General features: G+C 46.9%; 1 protein-coding gene across 1 annotated transcript in view; it reads right to left on the bottom strand.

Moving 5' to 3' along the window:
* LOC122795737 (dedicator of cytokinesis protein 1-like) overlaps nt 1-13,195 on the bottom strand; it is a 2,411,902-nt gene that overhangs the window by 2,153,975 nt on the left and 244,732 nt on the right. The window lies entirely within an intron of this gene.

Below are 13,195 nucleotides of genomic sequence, written 5' to 3' on the forward strand. Positions count from 1 at the left end.
AACATGTAATAGTAGGGATGAATGTAAAGGGAATATAGGATGTGTAGTACCCAAAGCATGTCATGTAGAATTACTGTCAAAACTACTGGATTCCCACAATAGTACTGTGTGACCACAAACAGCCATGCTAGTTGGTAGCTTGTAGATAATGTCAGTTAAAGTACATATATAAATGTATGTATATGTACATATATATATATGTATAAATATATATTTATATATAGTTGTAGGAGTCATTGTGCATACACACTTACTACAGGGAACATGAGAGAGGAATGGAGAAATGTGAATCTACAACACAGCCTGAATCATGAGAGAGATACTAACCTTTACACTCACAGAACACTGTCCACAGCATACCAGCATGGTCCCCGCCCTTACAATCTGAAAGGGCAATGCCTATCCCATATACCCTTTTATAGCACTGACCTGAAATCACAGTGAGAACTGCAATCAGTACACAACTGGCTGTATGCAATTAGCAAATGCTGGCTTACAATTGGTGCAGAGGCCATCACATGGACCTATGCAGATACCTACAAAAGCATCCAGTACTAACACTCCACACATGCAATACATTCATTGCACTGTCTGGAAGCAGACAGAGGGAGAGAGAAAAGTGAGAGAGAGAGAGAGAGAACAAAAAAAAAATTATACACTGTGACTCTGTCACGCATAGCTGTCAGCAGTGACAGTAGCAGCAGCAAGCAGAAGCAGTGGTAATGCAACCAGCTGCGACAAACACAGGTAATGCAAAGTAGCAGGTTAATAGTGTGCATACTGTGAACCCTCCAAATGTGTCATAGGTCTGTATCTATAGGTATGCCCATGTGATATGTTGTGTGTACGTAGTTCCACCAAAAGGGGATGACCATACATTACATGTCAATCAGTCTTAGGCTATGATCCTGGCAGCAGTTGTCTGTACGTTGCCCCCAGCAATGGCTGTAGTGACTGCTTTGAAAGGTCAGCCAGGTTCAAAAGGCAGGATCAGCCCATCACAAAGGCACACTGGCTGGGAACAAGTGTCTGCAGGTACCCGATATCACTGCATATGCATCCCATACTGCATAATTCCATAGCTTAGCAGACCAGGCCGGTTATGCATATGATGTGGTAGTTTCCAGGGTCAGTCGAGGTGCCTCCTTAGTGGTGTGGGACCACTGTCGCTGTATGCCACTGTCCAGGTACATATCCTGTAGTACGGCCAAGATAAATTATCAGTGTTATATGCGGTTGTATGTCCTCTCGGAGTGCAGGTAGCACACATCCAGGGATACCATGAGGTCACAGTGATGCTGTGTGTTCTGCTCTGCTGAGGCGGCCCTCACCTGGACATGTGAGATTATAGGGAGGTTACATACAGCTGTGATAAATATTTCAACTGGTGGGGGAGAAGGAGGGGGTATACGTGCACCGAACATGTCTGCAAGACTGTTGCCAATATCCGTGTGTTTGGTGAATGTTAAGTAGGTGTGTATTAACACAGAGCATATCTGAGGCATGTGGTCCATATGTGTAACATAACTGAAGAAGGCCTTGTGGTCATCCATAGTGTTTGTGGCCATTTCCCTCCCAGAGTAGGCCGTGGCCGTTGTTATGATGGACCATAGCGTAGTACCAGTGCTGACCACAGATGCCTTCCCTTAATGTGAATCTGCTCTGTCCTGCAGTAGCCTCCTGCTATTGTTATATAATCTGCCTCTGTCTGGGGTCCACCGGACAGGATGCCTAACCTTTGTGCATAGGGTCTGGGTTAGAAATGTGTGTGTAAGTTCCATGCAATCTGTGGCATGTCCATGGTAAGCATTTGCAAAGGGGTCAGCAGTGTGGCTTGTGGCTTCCACTGGCCCAGTGTGCTGCATGGATACCATCTCAGTCCCAGCAAGTGAATAACTGTCTAATCACATACATATCAAAGTAGTCTACTGTGCTGGTGGTGGTGGTGGGATATGTATATCCAGGCCGAGTAACTTCTGTCCACATCACAGTAGTGGACGGCGTCCCACATACAGTACCTTGGGATGAACCCACAGAGTGAGGTTGTGCATTGGATCTGTCAGTGTGTGCTGACCGATGGGGCATGCTACTATGTTGTGTGGAATGTGGCAGTTATTGTTGCACAGGTGTTGGCTGAGCACTGATATCTGGCCATGTACCTGTGTATCCACCACGACACACACACATGCAACATATGGGAGTAGTAGTATATCACTACACATGAGTATCATGTATAGTATGTGTGCCATATATTGCTGACATAGTCTGCTGATATCCTGTTTGTTTTCTCTTCCAGGGAGATGGCGCATCAGCGTAATCCCACCTACTCTGTAGCGGAAGACTAGGAGATCCACCAGAGCCTGGTGCGGGAGTATGACATCCTGTTTTCCCGCACTAGTCAGAATCAGCAGGAGAGGGCTGCACTGTGGCAAGACCTTGTCCATAGGATAAATGATATTGGCACGCATAACAGGACATATGAGCAGGTACGAAATCACTGCAGTGATTTAATCCGAAGTGTCTGTCAGCATGCATTAGATATCCACAGGCAACAGGTTGCCACAGGAGGTGGGGTGGCCACACATCCCCCCCTCATCAGACTGGAGGGGCTACTCCTAAGTGTTGTGGCTCCAGCCCCGGAAAAGCAACAACAGTACACCTGCATTATGATGGAGGCTGGTTCCACACAGCAGCACGACATGGAGCGTGCAGGTAATATGCCATATGTACACTTGACTGTTATGTACACTGTATCATATGCAATATCAATGGCACAGTTGTGCCCACTGACATTAATCTCATCATTTCTGCAGGTCCCTCCTGGGTTACAGCAAGGCAGGCCATCCATGCTGGTGAGTGTGCTTAACATAACCTATAATAGTCCTGATAATGCTAGTAACAGTAGTGTAACTCAGTAGTGCTCTGTGTGTATACTGTGGGGTGTGCATGTGTGCAGGTGTGCCTGTGCCCATGTGTGCATGTGTGCATGTGTGCAGGTGTGCCTGTGTCCATGTGTGCATGTGTGCATGTGTGCCTGTGTCCACGTGTGCATGTGTCCACGTGTGCATGTCTGCATGTGTGCATGTGTGCCTGTGTCCACGTGTGCATGTGTGCATGTGTACACGTGACCACGTGTGCATGCGTGCATGTGTCCATGTGTGCATGTGTGCATGTGACGATGTGTGCATGTGCGCATGTGTCCACGTGTGCATGTGTGCATGTGTCCACGTGCGCATGTGTCCACGTGTGCATGTCTGCATGTGTGCATGTGTGCATGTGTGTCTGTCTGCATGTGTGCATGTGTGCCTGTGTGCATGTGTCCACGTGTGCATGTCTGCATGTGTGCCTGTGTCCATGTGTGCATGTGTGCCTGTGTCCATGTGTGCATGTGTGCATGTGTGCATGTGTGTAGAAGTGCATCACTGGTAACAATGTCCGGAGACTGTAAACTGTGTTTCCTGTCTTCCTCCCACAGGTTCTGGTGCTGCTCTGGTGAACTGCAGCAGGGAACCTGAATCTTGTGCCACGGGTACTGGTAATGATGATATTTGTGTAATGGTACAGGAAGGTGTGTCAGGGTCTGCCATTGGTCAGCCAGTTGACAGTACACAGCTGTCAACCCCATCATTGCGCACAGTCATCCTGCCAGTACATCCTTTGTCACCATTGTCCCTAGGTGATGGACAGGATACAGTGGGCATAGACCAGGGTAATGTGGTACCTGTGGCACATGCATCCCCACACAGCAGCCATGGGCAGGGTCCTCCGATGGTACCACACAGACAGTTGCCCATGGGTTCTCGTGGGAGAATCCGTGGGCATACTGCCACTGGCCGATGGCCCAAAGAGGTCTGTCAACCTAAGCTATGTTTCAGACTGTCATGCAGGCACAGTCCATATGGCAAGGTAAACCAGACAGGGTCTGAGGGAGCTGAGAGCATGTCGCACAGCCATGACAGACAGTATGCGTGACATCGCGGATGCTATCCGTAATTTCTCCGATGTCATAGACAGACGTTGTGGGGACATATTACAGCAGTTCCACAACCAGATGTCCATGAGCCAGGGCAATGGTGGGTGTTTGCGGCATCGACGTGGCCGTATGCCGGCAACAGCAGCAGCTGGCAGTCAGCGCGGATGACAACAGGCTCGCGCACGCCCCCATAGTGCCAGCAGCAGCCCCAGCAATGCTGGGTCTGTGCTGTCATCGGAACGCCCCAGGAGACCACGTGCACGTGGCTCTGGACAGTCCCAACAGGGACCTGTGTCCAGTCAACACACTCCCGCTTCTGATGACAGTACCCAGTCTGGCTTAGTACTGGATACGGTCCGTAGCACCCCTGCCAGGCACAGGTACCGTGTCCGTGCCCACAGACACTGATCTGTATGACCTGCCAGGTGCAGTCTGTGGCTGTCCACAAACCCCTGTATATGGCAGCCATGAGGTGGAACTGTGTGCGTGCATACACACATGCGAAATGTTAACACCTAGGGCGACCACATACACGCACACACTGCACCAACACTGCCTCACCCTGTACTGCTGCCCTCACCAACACACATACACACACATGTCAATTGGTGGTATCAGTGGCTGACTCAGGCATACCTAATCCACACCCTGTGCATATGATGACACTGTGCCACCTCCTGCAATCTCCAACATCATTGTGGGAACAGGTAAACACGTTGCTGATGCACAGGGTGACTACATAAAAGTGTATTAGTAGTATCATGTTGGTAACAGTACAGTGTGCTGCTATGACTGTGTGTTTATCCCAGCATGCCTGCTGCAGTAACTGTATGAATGTCCTGAATTGTTATCTGCACCCATAGTACATACCAAAATATAACAGCTGCACATAATTGCATGCCGGTGGTAAGGTTGTCAACAGATAGCCGCATACATGGGTAGCACAGGGGGAAAGCTAACGCAAGTAGTGATATGCAATGGTGGATGTGTACAGTAATGGTGTCAAGTTGCCCACGACTATGCAATGTGGATGTTCGCGCATGTAGATATGTGTGCAGTACCAATGTAATCCAAATCACAAATAACTATGACGTAATATCAGTTCTACCATGGGCATCTGCGCTGTGTATTCCTGGGTACATGTTGATAGAGCCTACATATTTGCATTGTTACTTACTGTTATTGTTACCCCTTCTTTGTTGTACAATGCACTACTTCCGGCCCTGTTTACTGTAGCTTTGTTTGCATGCATGTTCGCTTGGGGTTACCTGGAACACTGCTTACACCTGCAATGCAGAGTTACAATGCTTCTGTAGACTCCTAGTGACATCTGCATAGCGTACGATACGTATGTCAACCTTACACATGACAGAACGTCACTGTCTGTCCTGTACGCATGTACGTTGCCTGTGACACATTGCACATGTCTTACCTGGCATTTACCCACGTGTGCAGTCATATATGCCAGTGCTATGAAACAGTAGCGGTACACCCACACATACACACCTTCAGTATGTTATTCCCCATTGGCCCTATGTGTTGGTACTTACCAAGGCAATCACACTACTAGGGTAGCATGTGCAAAGGTAACCTGTGAATCACCTCTATGGTCCAGTTGTGGTTTTTGTGAGTCATGTGTCAATGTCATAGCTGCCACATGTATGCAGTCAGCCATCACCCTTGGCCAGAAACGTACAACACGTGTGGGATGCCACCACACAGCCAATCTGGGGACTGGGCTCTCTGAACCCAGTAATGCCATACCCTGTCAGGTGGCATGTCATATATACTACATCCTGTATAAACTTCAACCCCAATCCCTGCTGCTACTATTGATAATACCCCTGGAGATGTTTCTGATAGTTTTGACCAATTCTTTACTGAGACATTTCAGGTCCTAGCTAGCCATCTACCTCCTAGCTCCCCTGGTGCTGAAAGTATCACCCCTAGAAACCTACTTGCATTCAGCTGCCAACCAGTCGCCACTTCACTTCTCTGTACCTTGATTGAAACAATGAAACCCACTACACTTTCTGCTGATCAACTCCCTGCCGAGTACCTATCAAAATCAGATGATGCTATTGCTTACCCCATCTCAAAGGTAATCAAACGAACCATGGCAGAATCTAAATTTCCCACCATCTGGAAAATATCATATGTAATCCCACTTCACAAAGGAGGCAGCTCTACTGAATTCTCCACTTATAGGCCAATAGCTATACTCTCTCCACTTGCAAAGATTATGGAAACTTTACTCATAGACAATTCATGCACCACCTAATCCAAAATCGCCTTATGGCAGACACTCAGCATGGCTTCCGTCCTCATCACAGCACTACTTCAGGCCTCCTAGCCTTTACTAACACCATAAACCATACTTGCAACACTAATTATATATCCTCAGCCCTCTTTTTGGATCTTTCCAAGGCATACAATATGGTTGATCACCAACTTGTAATCCACACCCTGCAAACATTCTGTCTAGATACTGGAGCCTTCCAATGGTTTCAATCCTATCTGCATGGTCGACAGCAGGCTGGCCTCTGGCAGAACAAACTGTCTAACCTTCTACCTAACACCCTCAGAATACCACAAGGCTCTATACTAGGGCCCTTGCTGTTCTCCATCTTCATTAATGACCTTTATACTGTCATCCCAAAAGTCAGCTGTATCCAATATGCTGAAGACTCTACTCTGATCTCCTCAGCCACATCTCCAGTAGAGTTATAGTCAGCTACCCAGACCACCTTTAATACAATAGAAAACTGGCTTTCAGAACATCGTCTGATCCTAAATCCCAAATAAACTAAACTGCTGTTATTTCACCAACACGTAGGTCTACCGCTTTCACCTTTACCATAACATCAACAGAAGGCACAATAATCTCCCCTGACCCATCTACTAAACTATTAGGTGTCATCATAGACAATAATCTCAAATATGACCTACATGTTAACCAAATTATCAAAGCCATCAATAGAAAACTAGGGTCACTTTATAGAATAAAAGCCTTCCTAGCCCCTCCAGCTAAAGGTGCCATAGCTCGCTCACACCTTGTTTCAACCCTTCTGTATGCATCCCCTCTACTCTCGAATATGAACAAGACTGTCCTTAACAATCACTCAATTTGCTACAACCACATTGCCAGGTTTGCCACTGGGCTGCCTTTTAGGACACATCATTGCATCAATCTAAATCAGCTTGGTTGGCTTGCAATACCCAGCCTAATGCAGTATAACCAACTGATTATGGCCTATAAAATCCTCTATAATCTGGACAATACTCCTGCACTTCAAATATTATCACCCCCTATAACAATCCTAGACCGTTTCGATCCTCTAACAAACTACTAATTCAGACTAGCAAATTTAATAACACAGCCGGTGATTCTCTCTTTGCAAACTCTGTAAGTAGATCCTGGCACTCACTTCCAGCTGATATTACCCTACTTTCCACCTTAGGTCAATTTAACACTAGACTCAAGCAACATTTGTCACTTAACTGGCTATGTCAATGTATCAAGCCTGGCTAACTCGAATGTGTAAAATCTGTGAACCAGTTTACTGTGTAATTTAATTTAATCCTGACTTGTGCTCAGGACTAACATTAACCTGTGAAACATGTTTAATTTGCTTACTTATGTAATCTCTGTAAATAATCTGTTTGTAATATGTAATGCTGGTATTATGTAATGCTGTATCTGCTTACCCTTGTAGCTTTTCTCCCCGGGCCTCCCCTGGAAATGGACATGCATCCAGTCAGACTATCCCGGTCAACAAATGTAGGATAAATAAATAAATAAATAAAATATTTTACAGTGACTACAATACAAGTCAGACATTGACACGTACTGACAGCATGCTGAACACACTGGGGCATACGTGGGGCCTCAGAATAGCATCCTGCCTGAGCATCACACACCTCCGCAGCTTGCACACAGGCATATGTTCCGTCGGAACAGAGCACATGCCACACATGGCACACACATCCCCTGTGCCACACACTCACAGCCTGTAGGGCTACACAACACACCTGCTACAGACGTGTCAGGTACCTGTCTTGGGTGCTGCACTGGGGTCCTGCTCAACAGGCTGTATCTGGTGAAGGTCACAGTGATATGCCTCAGGGGCACTATGGTCCACCACAGAACACATGCATACAGGCCAGTCAGAGGCATGGACACATATGACTCACTCATTGACCATGCCAGTATGGCTGACCTGAGACATACCTCCCTGGACTACATGATAGGGAACATAGAATGGATCTCTCAGCATGTGGCACAGGCCAGTATGAGCCTGATCTTGGTTGCCAACATACCCTCACCAGGTATGCTACCACTATATGTGGGAAGGGTGTTGTATGTCTACATTATGCTCAGTCTCCACTGTCATTCATAGGGTATCTGCCGGCTGTCAACGTGTGCTTACATGCTAGGGCAGCCACAATTATGTGCAAGGGTCATCTTGCATGTGACACCCATGGCCCGATGTATAATGGCAAAGCTCCTTGGTACACACATACTACCTTATGCTGCAGGACATGGTTTACATAGCCACCTCCATGGGTATCACACAGGTTAGGACACTAACAGTGCTGCTACACAACAACAGCAGTGTACACCGGAAGATGCATGCACCAGACACTGTCCTCAGCATGGAGAACTGCAATGCCTGTGCAGTACCAGATTCCTGATTCATGGCTCACAGGTGTTACCCATCACTGACAGGTTATGCCCATACCATGCCTGTCGTCCCCTACACATGTAACACACATGGACAGGGGGGTGGTATCCCAAGGTACCACAGATACACACACCTCCAGGTTGTTGGCACAGCACAAAGCATCAGGGCCTAATCATGTGCAGCTAACAGTGTGTCGGACTGACATCTGGTTCATAGCCTGGCACACACAACCCTCCCATACACAGGAAGACCACCTATCCTCCATAACAGCACTGGCAATATGACAGTCTCAAGAACTGTATTTATATGGCTGGACTGCATCCAGCCAAACATTGTGCGTGAGCATTACTGTAGCTACCACACACTAGTTGAAGGGTTCACAGCATGTGGTCACTGAATTGCAGTGGAATGACATTTTACCACTACCACAACAGGTGGGAACATGCAGCACCTGTACATCGACTACATGTACACTATATGGCCCAGACCAGATGTGTATGCCCTGCTGTAGGTATTTCACCATATACACCCACACTGTATAGAGACATACCACGTGCAGACCCTGCACAGTAAGACACAGTCATATTGGTATACATTGCAAATACCATTTATCCACTCAAGGCATGTGTCAGACATGGTAACTACTGCAAGTCACAAGTATTTATGTGTATGTGTCACACACATACATCATGTGTGCAATGCCATTGCTGGTTTAGGCAATGGCATGCATTGTTATGTACAAAGACCCACACAAGGTCATACTGTGTGACACAACTACACGTGGCAGTTGTGGGTTACCAAAACATACCTATCTGTACTCTGACAATGGTAATAGACACAGTAGCAGAGTGCACTATTGGCATTACTAACCAACTAGCCCTGTTTGGCTGTGCTGATAGTGTGGTGACATCCCCTGTGTTTACTGGGGGAATATGCAGCATATGGTGTATTGTAGTATTTGCCAAAAGGATCTGTTTTCTCACACTTGCATTTACGCACACCCTACTACCCCCACACACTTGCCATTTGCAGGATTCATTCCCTTACCTAACTCATGACACATGAGAGAGATGCATTAGCAAAGCGCACTATTCAGATTACTAGATAGTTCCTTTTCTCTGGCTGTACTTATAGGGTGCTGACAACATCAGTATTTTGAAAGGGTAATGTGCATCAGGTAGTGTGATCTCCTGATTGCCAAAACTAACATGTTTTTCATATGGAAATGCACACACACAAACTCCCCACATCCAAACACACACATGCTATTTACAGGTTTCAAACTCCTACCTAACTACATTACAACACTCGGGAGAGACGCATTAGCAGAGTGCGCTATTCGCATTACTGGGAGGCTTTTATTCTCCTGCTGTACTTATAGGGTGCTGACATCATCTGTGTTTAGAAAGGGGAATGTGCATCCTGTAGTGTGTTCTCCCATTTGTCAAAAGGGACATTGCCCTCACACATATACTAACCCACCTCATCTAAACACACACACTTACTATTTGCAGGATTCAAACGACTACCTAGCTATGTTATGACACTCGAGACGGACGCATTAGCAGAGCACGCTATTCGCATTACTGGGAGGCTTCCCTTCTCCTGCTGTACTTATAAGGTGCTGACATCATCTGTGTTTAGAAAGGGGAGTGTGCATCCTGTAGTGAGTTCTCCCAGTTGCCAAAAGGGACATCTCCCTCACACACACTAACCCTCCTCATACAAACACACACACTTGCAATTTGCAGGATTCAAACCCCTACCTAACTATGTTCTGACACTTGAAATGGACGCATTAGTAGAGCGCACTATTCGGAGGCTTCCCTTTGCCTACTGTACTTATAGGGTGCTGACATCATCTGTGTTTAGAAAGGGGAATGTGCATCCTGTAGTGTATTCTCCTAGTTGGCAAAAGGGATACTTTTTTCAAACAGTCTTGAACACACACTAACCCCCTCCACACACACCGAGCATGTACAGGATTCATTCCCCTACCTATGTTATGACACTCAAGATGGACGCATTAGCGGAGTGCGCTATTCGCATTAGTGGGTGTTTTTTTTTCTCCTGCTGTACTTATAGGGTGCTGACATCATCAGTGTTTAGAAAGGGGAATGTGCATCCTGTAGTGTGTTTTCCCAGTTGCCAAAAGGGACGTTGCCCTCTCACACACACAAACCCCACTCACCCACACACACACAGAGCATTTGCAGGATTCGAACCCCTACCTAACTATATTATGACACTTGAGGGAGACACATTAGCAGCGCGCACTATCTGAATTACTGGGCATCTGTTCTGCACCTGTAGTATTTATAGGGTGCTGACATCTTTATTTCTACAGAGGTATGTAGATGTTGTACTACCTGTCAGGTGGGGGATAGCATATATATGCATTTGCAGCCACCTACGTCAGGGTCAGATATGCACATCGCACTGGCAGGTCATGTTCTATACCATGCTTTGGGACCACAGGACCTGTAACACACAACATAACCAGTCCAGAACACCACACCCACATCCAGGACACACACTTAGCTTCCCTGGGAACAGTGCCAGGATATGCAGGTGTTCACATACACCATTCCAGTTGTTAACATCAGGTACAGGCATATTGTGTGTGAGAACTACTCAGGCCTCTACCACTTTACCCTACAGCCACTACAATTTGTGGGTCCATGTGCTATGGCAGAACCACACACCACAGCCACATGGGGGAATACATATTGCACCTGTCCATCTGCAATGTGGGTACTCACTGTTCCACACCAGAGGTAGACCACCATTGTTGATATCTGACCATACCCACCTTTCCCTGGACATCCATATCCCATCTCCACCCCCAGGCAAGGTTGTCACTGCACACAAACTGTATTTAGCACAAGTAGACTCTACACTTGTGTAGACTGGGGGTGGACGACTTCAGAGGACCCATGCTGGAGGACTATACTGGCCACTCAGCATAATCCTTGACGATTGCATTCTATGAGCATGTGTACGGTTTGCATTGGTCATGCTATCCCACATATACCCATGACTGCTCCACAACACACCTGTTAGCTGTACACCAGCCATATATGTGCCGTACAACAGACAGAGTGACCTAATACATTGCAGAGCTGTAGCCCACAGAGGGAGGACATCTGTGAACAGTTCCGGCATGGCACTTCATTCACACATACTCATTACAACACAGTGTTGACAGTGGAATCATCCAGAGAATGCAGATAGGGCTCCCCTCCATCTGTTATTGATGGACACCTACTGTCAGAGATCCTCAGCAACCCTCTCACAGCACACACCGACAACATGGCTGTGGCTTTGCACATTCAATCCCTGGGACCTCCACGGTGCCCCTGCTTGACAGAGGCACAGCTCACTAGCCTCACATGTTGCCTTCTGTGACCTACTTTACAGTAGCACAGTAGCCTACTATCCTGGGGATGCAGATGCCAAGCACACTCTGGCTGAGCTGTCATTCCCTAGGGCAACAAGCCTAGTATTGACCTCTACACCCATATGTTCAATTGTCGGATGCACAATATTTGTTGTGCTGTTCTACTGTTTGCAGGTCTTTATTGCCATAGCATTCCCTGTTCCTATGACCAACTTGTGTATCTGTGGAAGATGTTTGCATATGACGGCGATCCACTATATCACTTATGTCTCTGTGGTCATTTACTGTGTGCACTGGGCTGATTGCTGTGTTGTGGTTGGTTCCTGGACTGACACGTATAAATACCAGATATGTGTGGCCAACTGCTAAACGGAGATATGGCCTAAGTGTGTGAGCATGCCCAGTTCAGCCTTTCCATGGCATGTTGTCTGACATATGCCTCATTTATCAAAGTGTGCGAGCATGCCCAGTGTGAGCTTTCCATATGTTGCACTCTGAAGTCCACCACATATTTGGGTGTGTGTGAACTTCAACAATATCTCACGTTTATGGTTGTGTGTTGGGTGTCATGTTGTGTACTAACTGGCCAACTGCTTCGTGTCTGCCACAACAGGGATTATACTGTGCCTGCAGGGATTGCATGGGATACTTTACAGACAGTTCTCAACATACTTTCGTAATGACCTAACACTGTAGTACCGTATAGTGTACTGGTTCAGTACTTTCACTGTGGTGGACAGTATCCTGGGCTTTAGTCCTATGACTGCTTGACATCTTCATAGTGAGCACAACAGACTGTGTAGGGGCCAGTTGTGCACATATGACCATGTTGCAATATGTTCAGATATGGACTACCTACACCAGGCTCGTCCAACATTGCTAGTGTATTCCACAACATGGGTGAACATTGGCAAACACTAGCGATGTTTGCTAGGCCATTTCTGATGCTAGTCCCAGGGTGTGTTTGTCCTTCGACACACATTGTAACTGGGGTTTGCCATGACATATGTCATGGTTAGTATACTGTGCCTCCATCTACCTCTGACATAACAGTGATACCCAGGGTTAGCTTACCATCTCCCATACACTCATCAGGATTCCTCTTGAGGGGTGTTGATATGTGGCTCTCTGGCTGAC

The sequence above is a fragment of the Protopterus annectens genome, chromosome 2.part2 (assembly GCF_019279795.1).
Source record: "Protopterus annectens isolate FY-2018-M chromosome 2.part2, PAN1.0, whole genome shotgun sequence".
Lineage (NCBI taxonomy): Eukaryota > Metazoa > Chordata > Ceratodontiformes > Protopteridae > Protopterus > Protopterus annectens.